Here is a 24,367-nt window from a genome sequence, read left to right on the forward strand (position 1 = left end):
TTCAAAAAGAATTTCTTTGGCATGCCTAGAAATTCTATGGGTTACCCAAATTATTTTTCCTAAGTATTTTAAACTAGCTGGAGTGGATTCGGTTACCTATACCAAGTAACTGTGACCAATATACATGAAACTAGCCTTCTGTAATTAGCATATTTGATCAAATGAACTAGCTGACATTTAAGCCTTTTATGGTACTTAGGTATGCTTCAGAAGTGGAGGCAATGGAGCATTGTAAATGCTAAGGTCAAACAGATCAGGTGCCATATGGTATCCACCTTACTTATTTAGGTAAGTTTCTTAAGGTTCATATATTTTAGTTCTTTGAACTATAAATTGGAGATGATCATAGAGTTCAACTCATAGTGTTTTGTAAAGATACTATGTGATAATTATTTTAAAGAACTTATCCCAATGCCTGGGAGACAATAGTGCTCAAAAAATGTTTACATTTGATCATGTTAACATTGCATGTGTATGCTTTGCCTCACAAACTAGGATTCTTTTGCTTTTCTGTTTGGCCTAAACAGGCCCATATCTCTATACAATGAACAATTACAATATATTTTATTCTTACTTTATGAATTCCATCATTAAGTGAATGAAAACAAAAATAAAAGAAAGAAAAAAGAGAAGGTAGTTGTTTGTATTAAGTCAAGTCTGAACTTGGATCAACATATGTACTTCCATGATGACACTTAGAAGGTTTAACAGCAATGACTGTGGCAGTTCTGATGCTAGGGCTAAGCCTAGGTTCCTGTTAGGATTAGACATTTGCTTCACTTAGTTTCTGATTTGAGGACTGAAATATTTTATGCATAGGTGAAATGGGCAAGAACACGGCTTACTTCCAGCCAAGATGGAGGTGTCGGTAAATACACTATGCCTCCTCACACAACAAAAAGAAGGACAACAACTAATATAAAAACAAAAAAACACAACTGCCAGAAAATAGAACTGTATGGAAGTCTGACAACCAAGGAGTTAAAGAAGAAACATTCATCCCGACTACTTAGCAAGGGGAGAGATGGGCAGCCACGGTGTAGAGGACATGCAGCAAGGTGGCGACTGGAGAACCAGGCAGTCTCACATTTGCATGTGGATAAACTGTGAGGGACAGCTGGGGAGTAAGACAGACTGCTCAATCCAGGATTCCAGTCTGGAAAAAAAACCCTCAATACCTCTGGCTGTAAACATCTATGGGGGGTTGAAACAGTGGGAAAAACTCCCAGCCTCACAGGAGAGACCATTGGAAAGACCCACAGGGTCCTAGAATGTACACAAACCCACCCAGGAATCAGCACCAGAAGGGCCCAATTAGCTTGTGGGTAGAGGGGAAGTGACTGAAAGCTAGCAGAGAGCCAAGCAAGTAGTATTGTTCCCTCTTGGATCCCTCTCCCACATACAGCATCACGATGAAGTGACCTTGTTTTCCCTGCCCTGGGAAGTACCTAAGGTTCTGCCATTTCCAACAGAACTGGCCACTGAGCAGAAAGAAGATACAAACATTCAGCTAGAACAGAATGAATAAACAAGAATTTTTAAAAAATGAGGAGAGACTTAGGAACCTCTGGGACAACTTTAAATGTTCCAACATCCAAATCATAGGAAGACCATAGACCAAGAGGAAGAGGAAGACCAAGAAATTGAAAACTTATTAAACAAATAATGAAGAAGAATTTCCCCAGTCTGGCAAAGAAAATAGACTTCCAGGAGATCCAAGAAGCTCAGAGAGTCCCAAAGAAGTTGGACCCAAGGAAGCACACACCAAGGCACATCATAATTACATTAGTCAAGATTCAAGATAAGGAGAGAATCTGAAAAGCAGCAAGAGAAAAGGAGACAGTGTTGCTGGTCTTATTTTCCTTGCATCTTTGTATTGTTGGTTAGGTTCCACTTATAGGTGAGATCGTATGATATTTGTCTTTCGCCCCCTGGCTTATTTCGCTTAGCATAATGCTCTCTAGTTCCATCCATATTGTTGTGAATTTTAGTAGTTCTTTTTTTCTTTCTGCTGCATATTATTCCATTGTGTAAATGTACCATAGTTTTTTGATCCAATCATCTACTGATTAGCATTTAGGTTGCTTCCAAGGAAAATAAGACCAGCAACACTGAAAGGAAAAGACACCAACAGAGACAAGAGGGAAGGAGGGGGAGCGGGGAAAAAGGAAGGGAAGGGGGAAAGTCAAGGAACATATAGCAAGTACTCATGGACAAAACCAAAGGGGAAGAGTTGAGGGAGGGTGGGAAGGAGGGAGGGGGCAAGGGAAAGTGGTGGGGGGAAGGCAGAGACAAATGTACTTGAAAAAATAAATAAATAAATTTTTTAAAAAGAGAGAAAAGGAGACAGTTACCTACAAAGGAGTTCCCATAAAACTATCAGCTGATTTCTCAAAAGAAACTTTGCTGGCAAGAAGTATTCAAATTCATGGAAGACAAAGACCTATATCCAAGATTGCTTTATCCAGCAAAGTTACCATTTAATATGGAAAGGTAGATAAAGTGCTTCCCGGGTAAGGTCAAGTTAAAGGAGTTCATCATCACTAAGCCCTTATTAGGTGAAATGTTAAAGGGACTTATCTAAGAAAAAGAAGATCAAAAACTATGAACAGTAAAATGACAACAAACTCACAACTATCAACAACTGAATCTAAAGCAAAAACAAAAATAAACTATGCAACCAACTAGAACAGGAACAGAATCACAGAAATGGAAATCAGAGGGGAGAGGGAGAGGGAAGAATGGGGGGAAAAGTATGGGGAAGAAGAAGCATAAATAGTAGGTACAAAATAGGCAGGGGGAGGTTAAGAAATATGAAGGAAATGGAGAAGCCAAAGAACTTATATGTATGACCCATGGACGTGAACTAAAGAGGGGGGAATGCTGGTGGGAGGAGGGTGAAGAATGGAAGGGAATAAGGGGGAGCAAAAATGGTACAACTGTAATAGCATAATCAGTAAAATACATATTAAAAATAAATAAATAAATAGAGAAAAAAAACTCTCTTGATTCTTGGGACTTCCAGTCAATATGGAAATGTAGGGAAACATGGCTTGTCTACTCACACAACCACAGCAAAAATTACAACCAGAACTATAAAACAACTATCACCCAAAATTGTCAGAAAATTGAGCTGTATGAAAGTCTGACAACCAAGGAATTAAAGAAGTCACAGTCATCCAGACACAAATAGGGGCAGTGACACGGAGACATGTGGAGAGGCACAGAGGCAGAGAGATGCAGAATGGATAGTCTCACACCCACATGTGGTGGATAAAAATCAGGAGGAACACCTTGGGAATGAAAAATCCTAGTGCCACCCAGACTACATAGCCCAAAATTGCAGTGCCAAGAAGGTAAGTCCCCATAACTTCTGGCCGTAAAAACCACTGGAGGTTGGGGCAGCAGAAGAAACTGGGGTTCTCAAGCATCTCCTCTTAAAGAGCCTGCAACAGATGTAGGACTTGTGCAGACTCACTCCCTCTGGGCTCTACCACACAAGCAGCAGCTGGAAGGGTACTAGTGGTATATGGGGACAAATTGAAGGGTCTGGCATTTAGACAAGAGCTGGGGGACAGTTTCCACTGTGACAAAACTCCAGAGGCGAAGCAGCAGCATTGTCCCCTTTATGAGCCCTCCCCAACACAAAACGACAAAACAACAACACCACATCAGAGACTCTATCAACCTGGTTCACATAGGTTGCCCTGCCCTAGCGATTACCTAAGGCTCCATCCCATCCATCTTACCAGTGTACTTGTTTACAATAAGCCATGCTGCTAAGACAGGGAGTCAAAGCATCTGTACCTAATACATGGAAACAAACACCAAAGGAGGCTGCCAAAATGAGGAGACTAAAACTATGGCCCAAATGAAAGAACAGAACAAAACTAAAGAAAAAGAGCTAAACAAAATGGAGATAAGCAATCTATCAGATACTGAGTTCAAAATACTCATTATTAGGATGCTCAAAGAACTCACTGCATAATTCAACAGCATAAAAAAGACCCAGTCAGAATGAAGGTTACACTAATAAAAATAAAGAAAAATTTACACGGAAACAACAAGGGAGTGGATGAAGCCAAGAATCCAATTATTTGGAACATAAGGAAGAAAAAAAGCATTTTATCAGAACAGCAAGAAGATAAAAGAACCCAAAAACACAAAGTAGGCTAAGGAGCCTTGGGGCCAACTTCAAACGTGTGAATATTCAAATCATAGGGGTGCTGGAAGGAGAAGAGAAAGCAAGAAATTGAAAACCTACTTGAAAAAATAATGAAAGAAAACTTCCCTATTTGATGAAGGAAATAGAAATACAATCCCAGGAAGTTCAGAGAGACCCAAACAAGATGGACACAAAGAAGACCACACAAAGACACCAAGACATCAAGATTAAAATGCAAAAGGTTAAAGATAGAGAATCTTGAAAGCAGCAACAGAAAAGCAGATAGTTACGTACAAAGGCATTCCCATAAGACTATAAGCTGATTTCTCAAAAGAAACTTTGCAGGCTAGAAGGGACTGGCAAGAAGTATTCAAAGTGATGAAAAACAACAACCTACAACCTAGATTAGTCTACCCAGCAAAGACATCATTTAGAATGGAAAGGCAGATAAAGTGCTTCCCAGACAAGGTAAAGCTAAAGGACTTCAACACTACCAAGCCCTAATTATATGAAATGTTAAAGGGACTTATTTAAGAAGAAGATAAAAACTATGAACATTAAAATGGCAATAAATTCACAACAATAAACAATTCACTCTAAAAAACAAACTAAGCAAACAAGAAAAACAGGAATAGAATCATAAATATGGAGGTCATTTGGAGCATTATCCACTGGAAAGGGAACAATGGGGGGAAAGGTGCAGGGATTAAGAAATACAAATTGGGAGGAGAATAAAGATGGAAGAGGATTGAGTGGACCTAACACTGACCTCCTCCAAGGACCAACCTGGAATTAAAATTAAATTGTGCAGAAATGGCCTGGAACAAACAACTGAACAATAGCGAGAGAGCAGCCTTGTAACTTTGGAGACATAAGAATAGGCTTTAGCACAATTTAACCGGTAAGGACTGTGGTAGAGACTCAAGAAGTAGGGCGGGGCACCCATGGGTGGCAGCACCAAAAGGATATTGAAACGGTCAACTGGAACCCCATGAGAAGAGCTGGGTCTAAATCAAAAGTGGGGATCTCTAGCCCACAGCACCAGAGCCCAAAAACTACAAAGAAAAGAGCCAGCTGTGAAAAAGTAGTGGGGTTGCTCTCTGCAAAAGACAGGTGGCTGGAGAGGCAAAGAACTGTTTAAAAGGCCAACGTGTAAATTTTTATTTGCAGCCACTTACTGTAGTCTCCGGCAAAGGTGGTGGCAGAGTGGCCTAGAGGCTCCTGAGGAGAGACTGGGGAAGGAGGCTTTGGGGAGAGAACTGAAAGAAGAGCCGGAAGGATCTCAGGGCTGACTCAACGCCCATCTGGCAGCAGCCATCTTGCTCAGGCAAAGACCAATCCCCATGAGCAGCACCAGCATCAAAGGACCCAATAGCCCCACCCCTAGGTGGGATTCCACCCTGCCCTGTGATGTCTAAGCTGCCTGCTGAATGCAGAGTGGCAGCCACAGACAGTAGATCCCTGGCTAAAGGGGCTGCAGAGACATCTGGAGACACTTGAGGACAGACTGGGGATGGAGGCTTTGGGGAGAGAATGGAGAGAGTAGCCAGAGGAATACCAGTGCGGACTCCTCCCCCATGTGGCAGCACCAAGAGAGGACCCAATACCCCTCCCCCAGGAGGGACTCCATTCCACCCTGAGCTGTCTAAGACTGCCTGCTGTGTGCAGAGTGAATACATTAACACCTGAAGGAGACAGCCAAAAACAGTAGATCCCTGGAAGTCTTGAACAGACTAAGATCAGACAGGGTCAACATCTGACACCATCGGAGGCAGATCCAGAAAGTAAACACAGCTGTCTCAAACCATAGAAGTTCACACCACAAAGTCAGGAAATCAAGACAGATCAACTTAAGAATCACAAGCAAAAGAGGAATCTCAAAAATAATGGGAAAACAAAGAAATATGCCCCACTTGAAGGGAAAGGTGGAATCACCACAAAGAAAACTAAATGAAATAGAGACAAGTAAACTATCAGATATTGAGATCCAAACAATGGTTCTAAGGAAGCTCAATAAGCTCAGTGAGCTCAGAGAGAATTACCAAAAACTATAGGGAAACTATGAGGAACTTACTGCAAACTACATAAGCATGAAAAAGAACATAGAAACTATCAATAAGAGACAAGATGAAATGAAGAATACAATTTCAGAATGGAAGAACACAGTAGAAGGAATCAAAAGCAGGCTAGATGAAGCAGAGGAACAAATCAGTGAGCTGGAGGACGAGGTAGAAAAAAGCTCCCAGAAACAGCAAGAAAATGAAAAAAGACTCAAAGAATGAAGAGGAATTTACGGAAATGCAGGACAACCTGAAACACAATATCTGTATAATAAGGATACCAGAAGGAGAACAGGATAAGGACGGGAAAGAAAACCTGTTTGAAAAAGTAACGATGGAAAACTTCCCTCATTAGAGGAGAGAAAAAGTCACACAAGTCCAGGAAGCACAGAGGGTCCCATTCATGAGGAACCCAATGAGGCCCGCTCCAAGACACATCAGTAAAATGGCAAATATCAAAGACAAACAGAGAATCTTAAAGCAAGCAAGGGAGAAAGAGGTAGTATCATATAAGGGAGCCCCAATACGGCTAGCAGCTGACTTCTCAACAGAAACACTGGAATCCAGAAGGGCGTGGCAAGAAATATTCCAAGTAATGAAAAGCAAAGGTCTGCAACTAAGACTGCTTTACCCAGCAAGGCTCTCCATTAAAATGGAAGGCAAAATAAAGAGTTTCCCAGACAAAAGATGACTAAAAGAATACACCCCCACCAAACCAGCACTGCAAAATATGCTAAAGGGACTGCTTTAAGATGAAGAAAAAGTTTCTATGAGTACCCAGTTCCTTTCAGAGTTGCCAATACTTGATATTACCAGTATTTTTAATACTCATTAATCTGATTGTGACAATACTATGATGTTAATTGTTCCTTTAATATTTATTGAAACTAAAATTGTTTTAGTACATTTCTTGCCTATTTCTATTATTTAAAAAAAAACCTTAAATGACTTTTTGGTATTCTTCATCCATTTATTGATTAAAGGTTGTTGAACTTTTTTCTATTAAAAAAAATGAATTAACCCATTTTTAGATGTGTTGCAAATACTTTTCTACTCCTTGGCCTTTAACATTTTTTATATGTGTATTATTATATAGTTAAATGTTTAACATAGTCATATTGTCAATATTTACTTTATAACTTCTGTGTTTGAATATTTTACTTCAGGTCATGAAAAACATTAGTTCTATTTTCTTCTAAATCTCCTTAGATTGTACCTATTGATTTTTAACTCACCTGAATATTTCTTGTATAATGTGTGAAATAGGGCTCTATATTTATTTCAAGTAATAGTCATACATGCATCTTATTTTTTGAATAAGCCTTATTTTACCCATTGATTTGAAATATCAACTTAATCATATATTACACTGTTAGACAGATATATACATTTGTCTCTAGAATACTCTATATTTCATTGATCTACTTGATTATTTCTGTGCTGATATCATGTTGGTTTAACTGCTGAGACTTTATAATGGTTTTAAATTTTTTAAATATTTTATAATTAACTTTGACATCTAAAAAGATAAATAAAATCAATCTGTATTTAAGAAAGGAAGAGAGAGAGAGAGAGATGGAACTTGTACCTTTTGCAACAACATGGATGGAATGGAGAATATTAAGATAAGTGAAATAAGCCAGTTGGTGAAAGACAAGTACCCTATGATCTCACTTATAAGTGGACTCTATTCAACAAAATAAACTAATGAACAAAATAAACCACAAGCACGGAAACATGGAGCAGACCAAAAGTGACCAGAGGGCATGGGAAAAGAGGACAATGGTGGAAAGAAGGGAAAGGGACTAGACAAAGAACATGTATGAATGACCCATGGACATGGACAACAGAGGGGGAATTGACTGTGGGAGTAGAGGGGTGGGGGTGGGATGGGTGGAGGAGGGTAAAGGGGTAAAAATTGAGATAACTGTAATATCATAATCAATAAAATATATTTTTAAGAACACCTCTTGATTCTAATTGATGTTTCCTTAATCCAGAAACATTAAAACACTTCAAGGATCTATTCCTAAATTCTGAATAATGAAATGAGCTCATTGACCACCTTTTTGAAAATGATATACTGAAATTTGGTAACTATTGAGCATAAAGGCCAAGATATTTCATTTGGACAAAACTGGAGGCAGACAGGACTGTCATCCTGAATGTAGGTGCATATTTACATGGGTTATCAATCCATTAGAAAGAGTGACAATATTCTTGAAAATTCTCCATTTGGTTTCGAATTTTTTCAGAATTATAAGGATATATGAATTTGATACCATTTGAAAGAACTTAGAAAATTATAAATTACTATATAAGTAATAATAATACAAATAGTAGATAACTATTAATTCGATCCCCTTCTGCGTTACGTGCTATGCAAAGCTCTGTGCATACATTATCATAATCTCTCAGCAATAATTGAAGGTAATATATTATCTTCATTTTACAAATAGGAATAGGTGACCTGTCCAAGGCGATGTGACTAATAAATATTATATGCAAAATATGAACCAAGGACTTTCATATTTAAAATACAGTGCTGCTAACCACTATATTCATTGACTCAGCATCATTTTCCCTGATGGATAAATAACTACATATATAGATATTATATATTTAGATACACTTCAAATATAGTACATTCTCATTGGAGAAATTAAAACATAAAAGATTTAAACCAAAAAGTTAAATTTCCCTTTTCAAGGGAGCCAACAAATGGGAACATATAATTGCTAATGATGCACCAGATAGAGGTTTGATCAGCAAGATGTACAAAGAACTCAATCAACCCCACTCCAAGAAGACAAAAGATCCAGTCAAAAAATGGGCAAAGGACATGGGTGGATGCTTTTCCAAGGAAGAGATACAGAGGGCCCAGAGATATTTGAAACAATGCTCTGCATCACTAGCCTTCAGAGAAATGGAGATCAAAACCACAATGAAATACCACACCACACTGGTCAGAATGGCCATCGTAAACACATCAACAAACAACAGGTGCTGGCGAGGCTGTGGAGAAAAGGGAACCCTCATAAACTGGGGGGTGGGAATGAAGACTGCTGAAGCCATTGTGGAAAGCAGTGTGGAATTTCCTCAAAAAGCTGAAAAAGGTACTGCCTTTTGATCCAGTGATTCTCCTGCTGGGACTATACCCTAATAATCCAAAAACGCCAATTCAAAAAAACTTATGCACCCCAATGTTCGTAGCAGCACAAATTACAGTAGCCAAGTGCTGGAAGCAGCCTGAATGCCCATCAGTAGATGATTGAATAAAAAAATGGTGGTACATTTACACAATGGAATACTATGCAGCGGAAAGAAAAAAGAACTACTACACTTCGCGACAGCACGGATGGAACTAGAGAGCATTATGCTAAGCGAAATAAGTCAGGGTGTGAAAGACAAATATCATATGATCTCACCTATAAGGAACCTAACAAACGAAACAAAGATGCAAGGAAAATAAGACGAGCAACACTGAAAGGAAAAGAAACCAACATAGACAAAAGGGAAGGTGAGAGAGGTGGGTGGGGGAAAAGGAAGGGAAGGGGCAAGTCAAGGAACATATAGCAGGGACTGATGGACAAAGCCAAAGTGGGGAAAGGACGAGGGAGAGAGAGGGGGGAGGGTAAAGTGGTAGGGGGAAAACAGACAGAAATGTATTTGAAAAAAATAAATTAATTAATTTAAAAAATTTTCAGGCACTAGAAAATTAACAATATGTCCGATATCAGCAAAATAAATAGGTCTCTAAAAAGGAAAAAAAAATTCCCACCACCTAACTGCAATCTCACTTTCATCACATTTGAAATGGTAAAAAGTTTTCAGTCGCCTCAAGAGAAATATTTTCTTATATTTTTCTCCTCCAAGCTTCTTTATTTTTTTATTTATTTTAATTCATTTTTTCAAATATATTTCTCTTTTCCTACCCCCCACCACTTTCCTTTGCCCCCTCCCTCTCTCACTCCCTCCCTCAGCTCTTCCCCTTTGGTTTTGTCCATGAGTCCTTGCTATATGTTCCTTGACTATCCCCTTACCTACCGTTTCCCCGCTCCCCCCTCCCTCCTTCCCTCTTGTCTCTGTTGATTTCTTTTCCTTTCAGTGTTGCTGGTCTTATTTTCCTTGCATCTTTGTATTGTTGGTTAGGTTCCACTTATAGGTGAGATCATATGGTATTTGTCTTTCGCCCCCTGGCTTATTTCAGTCAGCATAATCCTCTCCAGTTCCATCCATGCTGTCACGAAGTTTAGTAGTTCTTTTTTTCTTTCTCGTGCATAGTATTCCATTGTGTATATGTACAATGATTTTTTGATCCAAACATCTACTAATGGGCATTTAGGTTGCTTCCAACACTTGGCTATTGCAAAATCTGCTGCTATGAACATTGGGGTGCATAGGTTCTTTTGTATTGGCGTTTTGGTATTCTTAGGGTAGAGTCCCAGCAGGGGAATCACAGGATCATAAGGCAGTTCCATTTTCAGATTTTGAGGAAATTCCACACTGCTTTCCACAGTGGGTGCACCCGTCTGCATTCCCAATGACAGTGTACTAGGGTTCCCTTTTCTCCACAGCCTCACCAGCACCTGTTGTTTGTTGATCTGTTTATGATGGCCATTCTGACAGGAGTGAGGTGGAACCTCATGACGGTTTTGATCTGCATTTCTCTGATGGCTAGTGATGCTGAGCATCCTTTCAAACGCCTCTGGGCCCCCTGTATCTCCTCCTTGGAAAAGTGTCTTCCCAGGTCCTTTGCCCATTTTTTGATTGGATAGTTTGTCTTCTTGGAGTGGAGTCGAGTGATTTCTCTATATATCTTGGAGATCAAACCTCCATCTGATGTATCATTAGCGAATATATTTTCCATTATGTTTGGCTCCCTTTTCATTTTTCTGATGTTTTCTTTAGCCATGCAGAAGCTTCTTATTTTGATGACGTCCCACTTGTGTATTCTTTCCTTTCCGTCCCTTGCTTTAGGAGACATATCAGTTATAAAATTGCTGCGTGGGATATCTGAGAGTTTCATGCCAATGTTTTCCTCTAGGACTTTGATGGTGTTTCGACTTATATTTAAGTCTTTTATCCATCTTGAGTTTATTTTTGTGTATGGTGTCAGCTGATGATCCAATTTCAATTTTTTTGCATATACCATCCAGCTCTCCCAACACCATTTCTTGAAGAGGCTATTATTGCTCCATTTCATGCTTCTGCCCCTTTGTCAAATATTAAATGCCCATAAAGACCTGGGCTTATTTCTGGGCTTTCTATTCTGTTCCACTGGTCTGTGGATCTGTTCTTGTGACAATACCAGCTTGTTTTGAGTATAGCGGCTTTATAGTAGAGTTTGAAGTCCAGTATTGTGATACCTCCAACTTTTTCTTTCTCGAAATTGCTGCAGCTATTCAGGGTCATTTATGGTTCCATATAAATTTTTGAAATGTCTGTTCTATTTCTGTGAAATATGTCATTGGTATCTTAATAGCAATTGTGTTGAATATATAAATTGCTTTGGGTAGCATGGATATTTTGATGATATTAATTCTTCAAATCCATGAGCACTGTATATTCTTCCATTTATTTGTGTCTTCCTTATTTAATTTCTTCAATGTTGTATAGTTTTCTCCATACAGGTCTTTTACATCTTTGGATAAATTTACTCTTAGGTACATTATTTTCTTCTTGCTATATCAAATTGTGTTTTTCTTCTGATTTCTACTTCTTCTATTTCATTGCTGGTGTACAAACATGCCTTTGATTTCTGAATATTGACTTTGTATCCTGCTGTTTTGCCAAATTCACTTATTAGGTTGAGGAGTTTTTTGGTAGAGTCTACAGGGTTCTCTATGTACACTATCATGTCATCTGCAAACAATGATAGCTTTACTTCCTCCTTTCCTATTTGGATGCCTTTTATCTCTTTCTCTTGTCTGACCGCTGTGGCTAGGACATCCAATACAATGTTGAAAAGAAGTGGTGAAAGCGGACATCCTTGCCGTGTTCCCAATCTTAGTGGGAAAGCTTTCAGTTTTTGCCCGTTGAGTATGATGTTGGCTGTAGCCATTTCATATATGGCCTTTATTACGTTGAGGAATGCCCCATTTATTCCCATTTTGCTGAGTGTTTTGATCATGAATGGGTGCTCTACCTTATCGAATGCTTTTCCTGCATCTATCAAAATGATCATGTTGTTTTTGTCTTTTCTTTTATTTATGTGATGTATCACGTTTACTGATTTATGTATATTGAACCATCCCTGAATGCCTGGGATGAATCCCACTTGATCGTGGTGGATAATCTTTTGAATGTATTGCTTGATGCGGTTTGCCAATATTTTGTTGAGGATTTTTAGCATCTATGTTCATCAGCGAAATTGGCCTGTAGTTTTCTTTCTTTGTAGGGTCTTTATCTGGTTTTGGGATCAGGGTAATGCTGGCCACATAGAAAGAGTCTGGGAGTCTTCCCTTCTCTTGGATATTTTTGGAATACTCTGAGAAGGACATGGGTTAGCTCTTCCTTAAATATTTTGTAAAATTCTCCTGTGTAACCGTCCGGCCCTGGGCTTTCGTGGGTCAGGAGTTTCTTGATGATGCTTCAATTTCCCCAGCTGTTATCGATCTGTTCAAGCTTTCTTTTCCTTCCTCCTTCAGTGTTGCAGGATTGTACTTTTCTAAAATGTTTTCCATTTCATCAAGGTTTTCAAATTTCTTGGCATATAATTGTTCATAATAGTTTCTGACGATCCTTTGTATTTCTGTGGTATCAGTTGTTATTTCTCCTCTTTCATTTCTGATATTATTAATTTGGGTCCTCTTCCTTATTTTCTTGATGAGTCTGCTTAAAGGCTTGTCAATTTTATTTACCCTTTCAAAGAACCATCTTCTGGATTGGTTGATCCTTTGAATTATCTTTTCGTCTCTATGTCATTCAGTTCTGCTCTAATCTTCACTAGTTCCTTCCTTCTGCTTGCTCTGGGATTTATTTGTTGTTGTTTCTCCAGTTCTTGAAGTTTTAGTGTTACGTCTTTTATTTGAAATGTTTCTATCTTTTTTAGGTAAGCCTGTAGTGCTATGAACTTCCCTCTCAGGGCTGCCTTTGCTGTGTCCCATAGGTTTTGGAATGTTGTCTGTTCATTTTCATTTGTTTCCGGAAACTTTTTGATTTCTTCTGTTATCTCATTATTGACCCATTCAGTGTTTATTAGTGTACTGTTCAGTCTCCATGAGTTTGCAAGTTTTTGAAGTTTCTCTTTGCGGTTGATTTCCAGTTTCAAGCCCTTGTCGTCCGAGAAAACGTTTGGTATTATTTCAATTTTCCTGAATTTCTTGAGGTTTGCTTTGTGTCCTAGCATGTGGTCTATCTTTGAAAAAGTGCCATGAGTATTTGAAAAGAATGTGTAATTTCCTTCTTTGGGATGTAAGGTTCTATATATGTCAGTTAAGTCTCTTTTATCCAATGTGTCTTTCAGGTGCACAATATCTTTATTAATGTTTTGTTTGGAAGATCTGTCCATTTTTGACAGTGGGGGTTGAAATACCCAACGATCAGTCTGTTGCTGTCTATATCTTTTTTGAAGTCATCCAACAATTTCCTTATAAACTTGGGGGCTCCTATATTGGGAGCATATAAGTTTACAATATTTATCTCTTCTTGATAGATTCTTCCTTTAAGTATTATAAAGTGCCCCTCTGGGTCTCTTTATGGCCTTTGTATTGAAATCTACTTTGTCAGATACAAGTATGGCAACCCCGGCCTTTTTCTCATGCCCATTTGCTTGGGATATTTTTTTCCATACCTTTACTTTCAATCTGTGTAGGTCTCTTGCCCTGAGGTGGGTCTCTTAAAGGCAGCATATGCGCGGGTCATGTATTCTTAACCATTCAGCTACCCTGTGTCTTTTCATTGGGGCATTTAGTCCATTCACATTGAGAGATATTACTGATAGAATCTTACTCATCTTTTCTCTTTGTACCTGTATTCCACTGTCTCTCATTCTTTTCCTTCATCTTCTTAAACCAGTCCCCTTAGCATATATTGGAGGACTGGTTTGGTAGAGATGTATTCTTTTAGCCTTCTCTTGTCTGGAAAACTCCATATTTCCCCTTCTATTTTAATCGAGAGCCTTGCTGCGTAGAGCCGCCTTGGCTGTAGGCCCTTGCTTTTCATGACTTGGAATATTTGTTGCCATTCCCTTCTGGCTTTTAGTGTTTCTGTTGAGAAGTCAGCTGCTAGGCGTATCAGGGCCCCCTTTCATATTACTTTCTCCTTCTCCCTTGCTGCCTTCCGGATTCTCTCTTTGTCTTTGACAGTTGCCATTTTCATGATGATGTGTCTTGGAGTGGACCTCTTTGAGTCCCTCTTGAGTGGGGTCCTCTGTGCCTCCTGGATCCATGAGAGCCTTTCTCTCCTCAAATTGGGGAAATTTTCCATCATTACTTTTTCGAGGAGGTTCTCTATCCCTTTCTCCTCTGCTTCTCCTTCTGGTATCCCTATTATATGGATATTATTGCGTTTCAGGTTGTTCTGAATTTCTCTAAATGCCCCTTCATTGTTTTTTAGTCTGTTTTCATTTCTTGTTTTTTCTGGGAGCTTTTTTCTCTCTTATCCTCCATCTCACTGATTCGATCCTCGGCATCATCCAACCTGCTTTGGATTCCTTCTCCTGTGTTCTTCAATTCAGAAATGGTATTCTTCATATCCCGTTGTGTCTTCTTGATAGCTTTTATGTCCTTTTCCAGGTTGATATAGTTTGTAGTCAGATCCTGATAGTTTCTCTGCAGTTTCTCATAGTAATCTTTCAGCTGGCTGAGCTCATTGACCTTCTTTAGAACCAGTGTTTTGAATTCCATATCTGATAGTTCCCTTGCCTGTATTTCATTTAGTCTCTCTGTGGGGAGTCCCCTTTTCTACTCATTGGGGGCAACTTCTTTTTCTCCCCATTTTTGTGAGAGTCTGTGAGGTAATTTACTTATTTATTTATTTATTTTTGCTTCTGCTTCAATTGGGCTGTCTCGATTTCCTGACTTTGTGGGTTAAACTTCTATGGTAGTAGGTGGGTCTTTTTCTTTCTTTCTTTCTTTCTTTCTTTCTTTCTTTCTTTCTTTCTTTCTTTCTTTCTTTATTTATTTATTTCTTTATTCATTTTTGTCCTTTACTTTTCTTTCTGGGCCTTCCTCTGATGAGATCGGTTGTTGATCCTATATGACCTTGCGTTGTTTGTTTGAGCCTTCCAGGAGTCTACTGTCTGTGTCTGACTCCTGCTTGGGGCAGCTCTGTGACCACTTCAGTCAGGGCTGGACTATTTTTTGCGATCGCTCTGAATTCTCACGCTGGTTCCTTTAGCGCGCTCCCCTGGGCGGGGGCAGGATCCCCCTCCTGCCTGGGCTTGAACCTGCTTGCCCCAGACTAGGGGGCTTATTCGCGACCTCGCATACTCATCTGGCCCTCCTGGTGGGGAGCTCCCCCGCACTGGAAAGTTTAGGGTTTTCCATTTTGTGTTTTCCCCGCTTTTGGCTCTTTGGGTGCGTTGCTTGCCCTCGCCAAGTGGGGACTACAGAAATGGGAGGAAGTCAGCTCCAGGACTCACCGGTTCATCCTGTCTCTGGTCTCTCCTCCAGGGACTCTGGGCAGCTCTGTGACCCCTTCGGCCGGGGATGTACTAATTTTGTGGGTCGCTCTGCAGTCGTGGGTGGGGCGGGTCAATTTATGCCTACCCTTGCCACTCTGTGCACTCCCTCACAGGCCATATCGGTGCCAACGTGCGGGAGGCCTTGTCGGCCGGTTCAAACGTCCGCCCACCTGCGTGGGTCACACACACGCTCGCCAACCCTCGCCAGCCACTCGGCGCAAGTGTGCGCGCCTGCACTGGGTGGTTTTTTGGTGTCTATGTGTGCTTTTCGGCTTTTGGCTCTTTGGGGGTGTGGCCTCTTCCCGCGAAATGGAGACTACGGCAAGGAGAAGCAGTCGGGACTCCCCAGTTCCTCCTCCCATTCTTTCCCTAGTGCCTCCGTTTCTAGTCTCTCCTCAGGGGTCTCTGGGCAGTTCCGTGACCCCTTCAGCCAAGGATCCACCACCTGTGCGGCCTGCGTTTCAATTGCAGTCAATATGGTTCCTCCGCTCCCCTCTTCTCTCTCTTTGAGGGAGTGCCTTTCCAGCCCACAGTGGAGACTGCGGAAAGGGGAGGGAGTCGTGACTCCCCGGTTCCTCCTCCCGTTCTTTCCCCAATGCCTCCGTCTCCAGTTTCTCCTCAAGGCTCTCCCAGCCAGTGCACTCAGCCCTACAGCTCACAGGCGTACAAGCTGTGCGCGGAGCGCACAAAAGGCAGGTTAATTGATTCCCTTATGCCTGAGTGAGATGGTAGCTGCAAAGTGGAAGGTGCGTTATCACCCGGGTTCCACCGGCCGTTGTGTCAGTTCTCTTCACAAAGTTTTCCTCACCAGTCTTTTCCCAGGCACTAGCCCACTGTGCTGCCGCCTCTACCCAGAGATCAAGGAGGGTGGCTGCCACTCGAATTTTTGCATTGGCCCTTTAAATGTCTCTTTGCATCCCCAGCCACCTGTCTCTGGCAGAGAGCGCCCCTAAGCTTTTCAGGGTTGCGTTTTGTCCGTATTTTTTTGTGTTAGCTGCTGTAATTTAGGGGTCCCTGTTTATGATTCAGACCCCGTTCTTCTCGGGGAAAGCTAACTGGCTGTTTCAATGTCCCTCTGGCCCCAGTGCCTGTGGGCCCCCAACCCACCCTCTCGATCCTCCACCGCACTTCTCACCCATTGGGAGGTGTGAGAGTCGAATCCAGTGTCCCCGGCTCCAAGGCTCCTCTCCCACAATCGTTCCATTGTTTTCCAGGTGATGACTCCACTCTTTAGTCACAATTCCAGTTTGGTCTTGGGAGGAGGTTAGCCTGAGTCCCATCACTCCTCCGCCATCTTAATCTCTCCGAGAAATATTTTCTTACTAAAGATTAAGCAGAAATGTTCTGAAAGTGTTTTAATAGCTTCTTCATAAAAAGTGGTGTGTTTTAATTATAATGAATGGAATATTTATTACACTTCTTAATTGTCATTCTATGAAGTGTACTTCAGTTTTTAAAGCAGTATCTGGACTATTAAGATAGTTCCCACTAATCTTGTTACCTTAATTACAAATGCTGTAGTTAGTTGAGCTGTTGATGTGGACTCAGCCCAAAATGTCTGTCTTACCGTTGACCTATGGTTCCTCCTGTATCAGCTCTATTATGTCATAAATTAGTCAGGAGTTTGACATTCCGTTCAGATTTGCTTCACTCTCCAGCAGGGCAGGTATATTGATTTAACAAATCTTTGGCAGTAGCACAGATTTTTTTTGACATGCTAAAACAAAGAATGCTTTATCATACAATTGTCTTTAATGAACACTGACTTGTGCCTAATTTGGAGAAGTCTCACTATATCTCCAAGTACCACATATCAAACTGAAGAAAATATTTCCATACCTGCTACATTGATATTACCCACTAGAATTTACAGTAAATAGCAGAGAATGAATTGGGTGAAACTTTTTCTTCTTTCTTTTTCACTCTCTTAGTCAGTTCCTGCTCACCGAGTTCCAAGGTGGCTCATTTATATTTAATTATTCTCCAATACTTTTCACTTCCAATTAGAAGAGAAAGGTAGCATGCTGTTGCCATAACATTTTAGAGCCACCAACAAAATTGACTGCAATAAATGACTGTCTCAGCTCACAAATGCTGGAATCTGAGCCTTCACTCTTTCCACTCAGCTGTAGTGCCCAACCTCCAAAAAGTTGGCCCTAAAATCCAATATGTTCTCATTGAGTCATCCTTTTTCAATGCTATTCAGAGCTTCTGGATGATCCAGTTTCTATTTTCCTTTGTCCAGAGGCATTAGGACTCTGACTAATTCATGGGAGAGTCAGTATTCTGGCTGAGGATCACCCAAACATATATTCACTTGCTTGTGCCATTTGCTATGGCTGCATCAGGACTTCTCTATTCCAAAAAAGGAATAGAGGCAGTCCCAGAATCCTAGAATTAGTATGAGATTTTGAGAGAGCCCTATCTTATAGCCACTTCCACCAACATTTCTACAGATGCTTAAAACAGAGTGGATTTCTTACTACAGCAGGTTCTTGAATAATGTTGGTTTATTCAACATTGTTATGTTATAATGTTTATGAGATACCATAAGAATTTAACTCTTGCTTTTTGGCTCATGCAAGAGCCTAGTGCGGTGGTGGGAGAGGTGTCAACAGAAACTGTGCTGCTGCCAGGGCCTGGGACTGACCTGTCCAACTTCTGTAGGTGTTAACAATGTGTTGAAAAAGTTGTAAAGAAAATGGAACCCTCATTTACTGCTGCTGGGAATGTAAACTGGTATAGCCACTATGGAAAACAGTAGGAAGCTCCCTCAAAAAATTAAAAATAAAGTTACCATACAATCCAGCAACCCTTCTTTTGAGTATCTACCAGAAAAATTTGAAAACATTTATTTGTAAAGATGTATGTTTCCATGTGTTCATTGTAGCATTATTCACAGTGGCCAAGACATGGAAACAACCAATCATCTCAATAGATGATTGGGTAAAGATGTGGTACATATATACAATGGAACACTACTCAGCCATAAGAAAATATGAAACATTGCTATTTGCAACAACATGGACTGACCTTGAGAATATCATGCTAAGCAAAATAAGCCAGGTGGAAAAAGTCAAGAACCATATGATTTCACTCAAATGCAGGATATGGTATATAAAACTGAAAGCAACAAATGAACAAACAAGAAAAGCAAACAAGAACTTGTAGACAGGCAACACTATGGTGGCTATAAGAGAGAAGGGGGTGGGGGTAGTAAAGGGTAAAGGGTGTCAAATGTATGGTGATTGAAAATTTACTTTGGGTGGTGGGCACACAATGCAATACACAGATGATGTGTCATAGAAATGTACACTTGAAACCTATATAATTTTATCAATCAATGTCACTGTGATAAATTTAATTGTAAAAAACAGAAAACATTTGATACTGATGAAGCTGTAGAAAGTATAAAGGATCTTAAGACTGAAAGTGATGTTCATGAACCAGCTGTGCCAGAGGATGGCCTTGACATTATTCTTGACAATACAAACAAGAAATAGAACAATGTCAAGTTCCAATATGAGGATGAAATTATAGAGAAAGACAAAGCTTGAGAAGGTGAAGACAGCAAAAAAAGATGATGGCATCTATTCACTAACCAGAAAGGCCCTGCTTAGGCAGGCCCAGAAAGAGGAGTTACTGAATCGAGTGTTCAACATAATGAGGGAAAAGAATCCAGATAAGCTTGATGGAGAGAAAAGAAAATTTGTTATGAAATCTACTTGGGTCACATGAGCAGGAACCATGAAAACTTCTTTTGTCAACTTTACAGATATCTCTAAACTATTACATTGTCAGCCCAAACATCTCATTGCATTTTTATTGGCTGAACTGGGTACAAGTGGTTCTATCGATGGCAATAACCAACTTGTAATCAAAGGAAGATTCCAACAGAAATAGATACAAATGTTTTTGAGAATATATAGCAAAGAATACATCACCTGCTACATGTGCCAATCACCTGACATAACACTGCAAGAGGACATCTGACTCATTTCTTAGTGTGAAACTTGTCATTCTCAATGCACTGTTGCCAGCATCAAAACTCACTTCCAGGCTGTCACAGGCAAATGAGCACATCTCCATGCCAAAGCTCACTAACTTGCTAATCAGCACTGATTTTGCAAAGTGTGCTATGGAAATTTGGCTGGACAAGTTTGCCATCAGAGTGGATATACCGTTGTATTAAAGACAAAATAGAAAAGACAACAAGCTCTTTGGCATGTGGCTGGTTAGTCTGAAATCCTTGCAAGATGCCAGTGCTCAAGCTGTTATCATACTTGTGGCCTACTTTATGAACTGTCAGAGACATATGATGGGGTAAGGCAGTGCTTTTTAAAAATAGTTCACAAACTTCTGTAAAATGCAAGATAAATTCAAGTTATTATAATAGTGAAAAAATAACAAATCTTTTTATATCAATTAACCAATGATAAAATTGGTTTCATTAAACATCATTTTGTTTAAATTTCCAGATCCTATTAGCAATGTTAAGTGAGGACTTACTGTACAAATATTGAAAGGGAGATACTTATACCATGCTTGCTATGTAGTCCATCACAATTAGGAGCAAAAGGGTACAGATCAATTTCCTAAGAAAAACAAAATTTTTAGATTCCAAGAGTATAGGTGAAAGTCCAGCAGAGGCACTTCATCTACTAAGCTTTCTAATGATTCATCATTCTCTTAGTCTCTCCCACGCCCACCCTGATATTTTCCAGTGATGGACACTCTGGCTTGTGCACTATGAAATTATTATATCCATCTTGAGAGATCCAGATCCAAACGTTAATTGAAATTCATATATATATCAATATATATAATATGTTACCATAGAATGAATGGAATAAGATATAAATTAGAGATGATATCTGGATAGAGGCTTTGAATCTGTATAAAATATTAAATAATCATATTTCTATAAGGTAAAGCTGAAGGGGAAAGAGGTGGCTTCAGCATAGCAGATGTATATAGATGCTCCAAACATTAGAAGAAGAAAATAAAAACAAAAACAAAAAAAAGTTTCCTTAATGATTTTTGTGAACTGATACGTAAGAATAATGAAAGTTGCATAAAAGTTAATAGAGCACCGGCCAGGGAGCCCCAGGCGGCCTGCCACTCAAGGTTTAAGGAAAGGTGCCATATGTATTCAAATGCAGTCTCATCTGCGAGCACCTGCCATACTTCTGCTTTTATATGACGTATACAACAAGACAGGAGTAAGGTAAGGAATATCCCAACGTCAGTGGTCAGGACATTAGCAATGCGTGGTGGCCTTGAGAAGGTGAACTGTCTCTATTGCTATTCCACGCTATAATAAGGATAAGGAAAGGGAAAGGTGACAAAACTCCTTTTGTGAAAAACATACTCTCCTTATATCCAAGACAAGTCTAGGAAGATGCCTCACTGATACCAGAAGCAAAAGGAGTTGCGAGTGCAAAGCAACATCACTGAGACATGACCCTAGGACTGGCTGTCTGTCAGTATCAGCAAAGTGAAGTAAAGGTGTGGTCAGCAAAATTTGGAAAAGACAGAGAGGGCTGGGAGGAAGAGAAAACATCAGTTGTGATTAACAGAAGGAAAAGAGGTGGGGGAAGTAGAAGAGTGTGAAGGAGGGATAAAGGGTGGTGGAAAGAGACTTGGCCTTGGGTGGTGAACATACAATGTACAGATGATTTATCATACGATTATACAGCAGAGACCTATATAATTTTATTAACCAGTGTCACCCCCAAAAAATTCAATAATTTTTTAGAAAAAGAAAAACAGCAGTTACAGAATGACCACTTGTTTCACTACTGACTTGGAGAGGAAAGTAAGGTATTGCACAGCCATATTGTATAAGATATGTGTCTTTAGGCAAAGTTTTGACTCTTCTGAGCCTCAGTTTCGCATGAGAAAAACAAAAGAGGTTCCCTTACTTTAGCCAAATAGTATTGTTTTAAAGGATCATTTATGGTCTTCTGTGGAAGCACTGTATCTACAAATGCAATGTGTTTTTGTTCTTTGTGGAATCTGTGAAGTTGTACTTCCAACTATTTCTGTAACTACAAAGGAGAGAATAAGGTCATTCTGATGTAGATCCCTCCTCCCCACACCTTCCACCCATACAGAGACACATATACAGAACTGTGCCTGGGGTAGAAGTAGTTACGAGACATACAATCCACAGAGGCACATGGTGCCCAGGTTTTGTTCTAGCACATTCTATCCATGAGATATATTTTACTTTATGTGCTCTGTTCATATCATGACTGAAAGCAGTCTAAAGATGAGTGGGAAGTAATTGGAGGTTTGGCGTCATTTACCTGGAAAGCATGGATACAAGAAAGACACAAAAGAGAAAAATGAAAAGATAGAAAGACAATCTCTAGAGAAAGAAATATTATCCCAAAAATATAAGCAAGATTCCATCTAGACCCCTGCTTCCATCCTCTGCACCTCGTTTTTTCTTTCTTAATGTCTCATATACTCCTGACATCTGGGCAACAGAAGCAAATGGAAACTGTGTGTGGAACCTTTGCATTTGCGGAAGTTTCCTTACTTACATTTGGGTTAACATCCTCTGAAGCAGACCAGAAATACTGACAATTGGAAAGCAATTGTAAATATATTAGAAATTAAATCATTTTCTTTGAAATAAGTACTTTTCCTGTAAAATTTTCTCCATTTCATAGGATGGGCACATTCTCCTTTAGAAGTTGAAGGTATAGCACATTATAATTATAGCCTCCAAGTGATGTAAGTAGCTTTTATTATTCTGCCTTGAAGAGCAGCCATTATATTAGTAGGTTTAAAATAGAATTTTGTTAAGAGTAATAAGACTGTAAATGCTGCACAAAATTAGCTAATTATGTTTTTAGAAAAACCTAGTACAGCTCCACAGATGAGCTTATCTCTAGGTCCTCAGCAGGATGTCTATTTAAGATAATGTCTACTTAAAATATTTTCCATCAAGGAAATTATAACTTGATTTAATAATTCTTGGTTTCAATTTCTCTTGGGGTAGTTACAACTCTAAATAGTTTTTTTAAGCCTTCTATTTCTAAAAATGCTATCATTTTCCATTTTGGAAATAATTCTAACACTAGACATCATGTTTCAGAAACAAAGGATTTTTTAGCTGTATTTTAAATACATGTAATGATATAAAAGTTTTTCATTAATTTAACACAACTTGTTTGTGACAGCTAGATATTTATAGGCAAAAACAAGCAAAGAAGAAACTTCTTTGCATTTCACTTAGTCTGTGTCCATCCTGAAACACTAAAGGAGGGGATGGAAAGAGGAGATGGTTAAGAGTGCAGATTGGTAACATTAACAAGAGAATTCCAATCAAAACAGACACCAATATGAGATGATAACTGAAGTAAAACTATTATATATGGATTACTTCATCTGTGAGTCTGAGGAAGGGGCTTGCATATACCCACTACTATGAGACCAAGCTCTTCAGAGTTGAAAATGGAAACTAACCAACTCAACATGATTTGTGTTCCTCAAACCTAGCTTGGGAGAATAATTTACCTCATATTTACCAAATCAATTTGCAAGATCATGATTGTTTCATTTTTTCAAGTGTAACTCACAGCAATTACTGGAGATTATCTGTTTTTCAGCCACCCGATTTTTAGATAATGGACACCAATACCTCATAGCATGCTGCCAAATGAACTTATTTGACATCCTGTAGAAATTACTTCTTTCCTTCCAACATTTGAACACCTATCATATATAGGCACTATGGGAGGCCCCGGGGATACTCTCACTCTCCAAATAAATGGGAGTGAAACTATATTGGGAGGAAGTGAGAGAAGAAAGAGGGGAGGTAGTAACATATTTACAATAATTAAAAATTTTAGAATTCCCAAAAAATACAGGCAATACAAAAAATTCTAATTTATATTTAAATTTCAGGTGAACAACAAATAATCCTTTAGTTAAGTGTGTCCCATGCGATATTTGGGACATATATCTATTTTTATTGGCTAAATCTGGCAACCTTAAAATATGTTTGTATATCTAAACCCTTTAATAAAAGCATAAAAATGAACACAGTGGAGCTCTGACCCATGTGGCTCAGTTGGTTGGGCATCGTCCAGCAAAGTGAAAGGTTGCTGGTTTGATTCCCAGTCAGGGCACATGCCTGGGTTGTGGGTTCAGTCCCTGGTTGGGGTCAGGTCATGGCGCATGTGAAAGGCAACCGATCTCTGTTTCTCTTTCACATTGATGTTTCTCTCCTTCTCTTTCTCCCTCCCTTCTTCTCTCTCTAAGAATAAATAAATACAATGTTTAAAAAAAATGTTTCAAGAACGTACAGTGCAAACACTGAGAAGGCAGCATAAAACTCTCTGTGGTTGTCTTTCAAGGAAGAATTATCTGCTTTCTTACAAGCAGAATAAAAGGACAAGAAGGATGGAGGAAAAGAATTGAGAGGACTAAAGATGAGCCCACATGTAAAAGCAGCCACCAAGTATAAATAATCTTGAAAGTTACACACCTATATGAATC

General features: G+C 39.5%; 1 pseudogene; it reads left to right on the top strand.

Moving 5' to 3' along the window:
• The first annotated feature begins 856 nt into the window (after positions 1-856).
• LOC129083586 (eukaryotic translation initiation factor 2 subunit 2-like) lies at positions 857-19,957 on the top strand (annotated as a pseudogene).
• Positions 19,958-24,367: the final 4,410 nt, after the last annotated feature.

This window comes from Pteronotus mesoamericanus, unplaced genomic scaffold, assembly GCF_021234165.1.
Source record: "Pteronotus mesoamericanus isolate MK-2021 breed Mesoamerican mustached bat unplaced genomic scaffold, CSHL_Meso_final contig_126, whole genome shotgun sequence".
NCBI classification, from domain to species: Eukaryota; Metazoa; Chordata; class Mammalia; order Chiroptera; family Mormoopidae; genus Pteronotus; species Pteronotus mesoamericanus.